This window comes from Prunus mume, linkage group LG4 (assembly GCF_029339155.1).
Source record: "Prunus mume cultivar Tortuosa linkage group LG4, ASM2933915v1, whole genome shotgun sequence".
NCBI classification, from domain to species: Eukaryota; Viridiplantae; Streptophyta; class Magnoliopsida; order Rosales; family Rosaceae; genus Prunus; species Prunus mume.
Window position 1 is genome coordinate 15,349,256 of NC_142701.1, and position 7,841 is coordinate 15,357,096.

At 38.8% G+C, this 7,841-nt stretch overlaps 2 non-coding genes across 2 annotated transcripts; both read left to right on the forward strand.

Moving 5' to 3' along the window:
• The first annotated feature begins 6,872 nt into the window (after positions 1-6,872).
• LOC148917994 (small nucleolar RNA Z103) lies at positions 6,873-6,958 on the forward strand. The gene has a single exon (XR_016126550.1). It is a non-coding gene; the product is annotated as a small nucleolar RNA Z103 (small nucleolar RNA).
• A 152-nt stretch (positions 6,959-7,110) lies between these two features.
• Positions 7,111-7,212, forward strand: LOC148917995 (small nucleolar RNA Z103). Its single transcript, XR_016126545.1, has one exon. It is a non-coding gene; the product is annotated as a small nucleolar RNA Z103 (small nucleolar RNA).
• Positions 7,213-7,841: the final 629 nt, after the last annotated feature.

Genomic DNA, 7,841 nt, shown 5'->3' on the forward strand with positions numbered 1-7,841 from the left:
GTGGGACTTTGTTTTTATTTTATTTTCATAGTTTTTTTTTTTATTTACCCAAAAAAAGGGGAGATCTATTCAATCTCTCCTTCATCAGTGCGCATGAGTAGTGGGGGAAGGCTTGTCAATCTCACTAATTATTAAGTTGCATTCCAGCGAATTTTGGAAAAACCCGGCAATATCACTTTCAGCTTTTGTTATTAAACTGATCGGTAACATGCTGAAAAATAATTTCCATATTTTATTAGATTGGAGTCGACTTTTGAAGGTGACTTTTATTTATTTGGACCAAAACTTTGAAAGTGTCGGACCAAAATAAAAATAAAATTAGGTATTAATCATAAGAATCTTTACTAATAAGGGTTTGATACTTAGAGCATTTCTGTTTGGGTTTTGATACATAGAAATCAAATTTGGTTTTGGATTTTGCCAAAGAGGACCAGATTCGTCGGGCTTGTCTAAATTACAGAGGTAAAATACAATTTTACCCTTTTTGTTTAAAAGTCTTAGCCAAATCAGATCTCATCCTCTGCAACTCCCTTGTTGAGATGAAGCCACTGCCGTCCTGATCCGTCATCTAAAAGCAAGCCACCACGTTCGGGTTCGTACCGGGTGGGAACGACAACGACACCAAAGCCGCGTCCATGAAGTAAGCGAAATTCATGAACTTGGTTTCATTAGAGCTGAAAACTTTAATCGAAATCGGAGCTAACGTTTCGTACTTCGACGACAATGACCTCAACCGCTGATGCACACGGCTAAGCTGGGCCATGGAGACGCAGTCAAGACCCTTCTAGAAGTTGGCGCGTCATGGAATGCCCTATCTCTTTCCAATCTCTTCGTTGGCAATTTCTCATGGACACAGACCATGAAAAATCCTACAACATCCTTCTCAGTTTTTCTGCTGTTGAGGTATGTATATTCTTGATCAAATTGTTATTTGAATTTTCTAGTTATTTTTCAGTTTTTATAAGTTGATTTTTCAACTCTTTGATGTAGCTTTTGTTTTTACTTTGGCTTTTTTTTATTTTTATCATATTTGAAATTGGACGGTTGCAGGTGGCAGTGGTTGGCAGGCGATAGGTGGTGGTGGTGGTGGTGGTGGCTGGCCGGTGGTGGCGGCTGTGGTGGTAGTTGGGCGGAATGGGGAATACCAGAGGTGGACATGTGGCGTTGTGCGTAATTTTTGATGTTTTTAATTACATTATTGTAAAATTAGATACTACTTTTTGGTCTTTAACCTTATGCTAATCAGGTGAAAGTAGGGGTTGTTTCGGTGCAGTAACCACACCAAAGTCACGCAACCGCATACTAGCCGAAACCATGCGATATATCCAAAATCAAAAAACCACCGCCGATCTGCACAAGGCCTGTTACCGGGGGTATCGGCATCAGTTGGTGTCGTTGTCGGCAATCGGTGTCGGCAATGAACCACACAATTCATCCACCACAAACACAGACACAGAGAGAGAGAGAGAGAGAGAGAGAGAGAGAGAGAATGAGAGAAGAAGAAGAATTCGATAAAGGAAAAAAAAAACCCAGACAAAAGAGAGGGTTAGGGTAGGGTTTATGTATGGTGATGGATTTGGGCCTATAAGAGAGGGCTTTTTTTAGTTTAAAAAAAGAAGGAATATCGGCCCAATTAAAAAGCCCGAAACTAAAATTAGCAAAAGTCGGAGAGCGTAGGGTTTGAACTCCAAACCTCGAACTTAACCATGATTCCTCTTCTTCTTCATCAAATCCAATCCAACCGTCGTTCTCTCTCTCTTTCTCTCCTTCATCTTTGACTCCCGTCTCTCTCTCTCTCTCTCTCTCTCTCTGCCTCCCTCCCTAAACGCTGCCTCTGTCTCTGTCTCGCTATCTTATTAAGGGTTTGATACTTAGAGCATTTCTGTTTGGGTTTTGATACATAGAAATCAAATTTGGTTTTGGATTTTGCCAAAGAGGACCAGATTCGTCGGGCTTGTCTAAATTACAGAGATAAAATACAATTTTACCCTTTTTGTTTAAAAGTCTTAGCCAAATCATATCTCATCCTCTGTTATACGACGACAGAGCACTCTGCAACTCCCTTGTCGAGATGAAGCCACTGCCGTCCTGATCCGTCATCTAAAAGCAAGCCACCACGTTCGGATTCGTACCGGATGGGAACGACAACGACACCAAAGCCGCGTCCATGAAGTAACCGAAATTCATGAACTTGGTTTCATTAGAGCTAAAAACTTTAATCGAAATCGGAGCTAACGTTTTGTACTTCGACGGTAATGACCTTAACCGCTGATGCACACGGCTAAGCTGGGCCATGGAGACGCAGTCGAGACTCTTCTAGAAGTTGGCACGTCATGGAATGCCCTATCTCTTTCCAATCTCTTCGTTGGCGATTTCGTCATGGACACAAACCATGAAAAAGCCTACAACATCCTTCTCAGTTTTTCTGCTGTTGAGGTATGTATATTCTTGATCAAATTGTTATTTGAATTTTCTAGTTATTTTTCAGTTTTTATAAGTTGATTTTTCAACTCTTTGAGTGTAGTTTTTGTTTTTACTTTGGCTTCTTCTTCTTTTTTTTAATCAGATTTGAAATTGGATGGTGGCAGGTGGCAGTGGTTGGCAGGCGATAGGTGGTGGTGGTGGTGGTGGCGGCTGGTCGGTTGTGGTGGTAGTTGGGCGGAATGGGGATTACCAGAGGTGGACATGTGGCATTGTGTGTAATTTTTGATGTTTTTAATTACATTACTGTAAAATTAGATACAACTTTTTGGTCTTTGACCTTATGCTAATCAGGTGAAAGTAGGGGTTGTTTCGGTGCAGTAACCGCACCAAAGTCACGCAACCGCATACCAACCGAAACCATGCGGTATATCCAAAATCAAAACCACCGCCGATCCGCTCAAGGCCGGTTACCGGGGGTATCTGCATTCAGGAGAGAGAGAGAGAGAAGAAAAGAAAATGTGAGAAGAAGAAGAATTCGATAAAGGTTCCAGACAAACTAGAGATAAGAAGAAGATGACGATGGAGCAAAAGAGAGGGTTAGGGTAAGGTTTATGTATGGTGATGGATTTGGGCCTAAAATAGTATGGGTGGGGGGTTTTTTGGGTTTACAAGAGAGGGCTTTTTTTAGTTGAAAAAAGAAGGAATATCGGCCTAATTAAAAAGCCCGAAACTAAAATTAGCAAAAGTCGGAGAGAGTAGGGTTTGAACTCCAAACCTCGAACTTAACCATGATTCGTCTTCTTCTTCATCAAATCCAATCCAACCGTCGTTCTCTCTCTCTTTCTCTCCTCTATCTTTGACTCTCGTTCTCTCTCTTCTCTCTCTCTCTCTGCCTCCCTCCCTAGACGCTGCCTCTGTCTCTGTCTCGCTGTCTTATTATGGGGATGAGGGTGGTCGGGTCTTGGGGGAGAAACAAAGGGGGAGTGGGAGAGAAAAAAAAAACAAAGGGAGAGGGTTGATGTAGGTTGTGGGTGGGAAGTTGCAGAGGAAGTTTATTTTTTCTTTTCTTTTTTTTCTTTTTAATATACTCGATCGATTGCGGTAACCGACATAATTGATCTCGGGACATCTGCTGTGACCGGTACTAATCGGTCTGGTTGGTCAACAGTAATTGTGTTGACTTTTTGGTCAATCTCGGTTTACCGGCCGCAAAAGTCGGACGGTAATCAATGATTTGTAGTACTTTCGGTCCAACTGCACAGTACTAGATGAAATTGTATTTCTATATTCTAAATTAGTAAACTATATAATGTTTTAAAATGAAAGACTTTGAAAGTGACTAAAGAATAGTAAAATGATAAATGGTAACATCGTATCCGAATAAAAGAACAAGTTGTTATGTTGGTATTTGTTAAGAATATAAGTCCCACATCGAAAACGTGACTAAATAAAATATAATATATAATGAATGGTTCTACTACTAATATCACTGAGGCCTTTGTGATACAATCTCACACCTACTGGGCTTTGTAGATGATTAAGTTGGGAATAATATCGGTGTTGCTAATAGTGGGCAAATGGCCAGTCTCTTTGAAATTTAACACGGTATCAAAGCGGGTGGATTGATTGGGCTTGAATTACTAGGCATTTACCCTTACCCCTTACCCAACATGTGATGTTCACATGTTGGGCTTAAATATTTATCCTTACCCAATATAGTGGTGCTCACCGTGGGCCGCTAGCCCGTCTTTTTGAAAGTTAACAATATAAGGCCCGTATGGTAACATTTTCAGAGAATATTTTGTAAAGACTGAAATTATCATTATTTTAAAAAAAATTTGAACAAATACCAACCAAAAAATTTCTCAAAAGCAGTCTTTCAGCCGACACCCTCCCTTCCTTTTTCTTTTTTCTCCTCCTTTCTTTCTCTTCTCTCCTTTCTCTTTTCTTCTTCCTTCCCATATATATATATATATATATATATATATCTCTCTCTCTCTCTCTCTGTGGTTCCTTGGTAGAGTGCTGAGTGGGTGGTGGTACTTCGATTTTGGTATGAGTGGTATTGATGGTTGAGTTTGACTAGGTGATGGTGCGATTAGCAGATTGCTGGTATGTTATGGTGATTGTGGTTCAATTGGCCTGCGGTGGCTGTTGGGTGGTGTTTGATAATGGTGGTTATTATGGTGGCTTATGCACTGTTTTTTCCTAGTGAATCCATATTCTCTGAAAATGAAAACATCCTTTTGATGTTTTCTGCGTTTTCAGTGAATTATAACTAAAAGGTTGAAAATGATTTCAGAAAACGTTTTCTACTTTTTCTAAAACTCACCACTGAACGCAAATCTCAGTGTTTTCTGATAATGAAAACAGAAAACGGTCTCTAAAAACATCACCGAATGGACCCTTAACTTTTTGTAATTAGCATATACATCATTATTAAGCAAAATTGTTTAAAGGCTTGGCTGTCATAATAAGTTACCCTTTGTGTCTTTTGGTGATCATTATAACATGCATGTGTTGTCTGTGGAAAGGTTCAACTTACAAACCACAAAAGTATTCAGCAAAAATAAAAAGAAAACAATATTTTTTGAGGTTCGAATTTAAAAATAAATTTTATTCAAGCACGTTTGAGGTAAAGCCCATATTTTATGGTATGGTCGAGTACCAGGCCAAAATACATTTTGGTGTGTGATATTTAAATATCTATGTAATGGTGGTTACAAAAAGAATATTTATAATGGAGACATAATTCCGTTGAGGCAAAATTATAGAAAGAGATTTTCTAAATCCCCTTTCTAAATATAATAGCCAAAGTTAAATTAAACGTCCAAAAGGTACTGCTGCACTAAAAACGAGTTGGGGAAATTATATTAAATTTTTGGTCACTACTGCAAGAGTGGCACCAGGTTGGATCCATAAACTTAATGAAACCAATGATGCAGGAATTTGGATAAAATGTCTAAGATTTAGACGGCAGGGAGAATTGACGAAAAATTGAGTTCATATTTTTAATTTTTTTCAAAAATTATGGGGTAAATTGAAAATTAGATACAAGTTCATGAAGCATTTCACCAGTATAGCTAACAGATTGCGATGGTTAAACAATTCGAAGAGGTTGTGCACCCAAAGAAAACAAGACTAAGTCAAATTGTTGTTGGGCTAGAAGGAGCAGCCATGTCGTCCTCTGAGTATTCAGCCTATTACCTAGAAAGAGAAGGGTCAATTAATGGAAAGAGAAGCGTGGTAAAGTAGACGTTGAATTGAATGGAGGAAGGGAGACATCCGACTCAACCGCAATGTTTGAGGGAAAGTACATGGTGTATTTAGACACATGAAGGCAAATAGAGGAATGAAGATGGTCGGTCTTTCATTCAAAATGAAATTCTTATCTACGAAAAGAAACAATGAATAGTGTTCAATTATTCAAAGTTGCCAAGCCGGCCGCTTCCTTCTCAAGTGATGACAACAGGCATAAGGGGGTCAAGGAATCCCAATTACAGGCACCAGAAAATTTGGATACATGACTCGCCATTGTGTGAACAGCAAAGTTGCATGTGCGAGGACCAAAAGAGAAACAAATAGATGTGAACTGTTGACTAAATATACGAATGTCATGGAGGATCCGTTCTGCGTTGGCGTCAGGGCAACTTCCTTCACGAAGGGCGTCGATCAGGATTTTTGAGTCATGTAGGGCGTCGGCCATCCGTGTTGCACACCAGCTGCAGCACCTGCTCGAAGCGCCTCTGCCTCTTTGTGGTACATCTAATATATGGTAAAATGTATTATTTTATCGACCATTGAATTTTAATCTTTTAATCTTTTGATTCAGTGGTTAAAAACTCAACAATGCACCATTGGATGTAGCACAAAAACTCGTATAAGAATACTTGTAACGCCTTGAATAAGGTTAATATTTAAATTGGACTAGGCAAATTGTTTGCCAAATAAATAAGTCTAAGCAAACAAAGACAAAGATGAAAGGAAAATTAGAAAACTAAACGAAAGGGAAGCAGCCACCCCATGGGCTTCTTCAAAATTTATGGGCTTACCCCTACTTGGGTCTTCGGGCCGTAAAAGGGCCGAGGGTAATTACCTAGCAACGCTGTCGTTTTGCCATCTTGGACCGACATAACTCAGCCTAATGAAATTAGGGTTTCCGAGCGCAGGTCGAGACCCTATAAATTGAATCAAATCCTTCAACCCTCTCACCGTCTCACGCACCCTCTCTACCTCTTAATGGTAGCTTTTTTGGTGTTGTTTCTTTTGCGTTTGCATACGTAGTCTTAGCATTTAGGGTTTTAGTTTCGGCGTCGAAGAAACTGATATCGAGCTCCCTCTGAGTAAGAATGGGCTCTTCGTATGAGCCGACGCCACAGTTTTGTGTTTGATTTTTGGTTTTTCCGCTTTACTTTTGTTGTGTTTGTGTTGAATTTTAGGGATTTGGGATTGAAGTGATGCTACTTTCCCCATATGATCGAAGCAGATTCAAACTTGCGCTATTTTTAATTTCCAAGCCAGAACTCTGATCTTTCCCAAATCCCAACAACTCATTGTTATCTGTTCTTCATTTTGTTTCTTTGTCGTTCGAAATTTCATATCTTTTTTTAGTTTGGGTTTTCAAATTTCGTGTTTTTGTGTTGGAATGATTTTGAATTTTCTGGAAGAAAACCATATAAAGAAAAGATGGAAGTGATGATTATTTCCCCAAATGATCGAAGCTGAACAAACTGAGCGACTTATATCTCTGTATTAACAGAGACACCAAGCCAGGTGTTTCTGATCCATCTTCATTCTTTATATCAGATCTCTGTAACTTGCTTTTGAAGTTTGAATTTTGAATTTTGGATTTTGTTGTTCATATAAATGATATCTAGCTTTCAGATTCAAAGAATGCTCATATATTTCTACTTGAGAAGAAGCACCAAGAACCACATTTTCTGTAGAGTTCAAAGTTTTTGTAAATGATGAGATTATGAGGGAGCATTGGATATGGGATTGAAAGTGACATTGGTTAAGTGCTCTGCTAATCCTATATGATGCTCCTTCATCATCAAAAAGTTTTATTTTAATAATTGGCTTTTGATGATAAAACTTTCTTAATTCCGTCTCTAGGAAGCAGAATTGAAATCTTTGATCTTCAAGTACTCGGCAGTTTCATCATTTTTGGTATTTTTTTTCCTTTCGATTTTGCTGTTTTTGGCTAGAATGTGTTTTTTAAATAAATATAAGGGTTTATTTATGTTAAATCGCTGATGTGGCATGTGACGTGGGTGAAACAATGTTTTATAAATTAAAAATTATTAAATCATTGGAAAATAAAAAAAGAGAAACTAGGAATTTTGAAAAACAAAAATCAAAATTTGGGATTTGGACAGGGGATGGGGAGGAATGGGAGGGAGAGTGGGAGTTGTAGC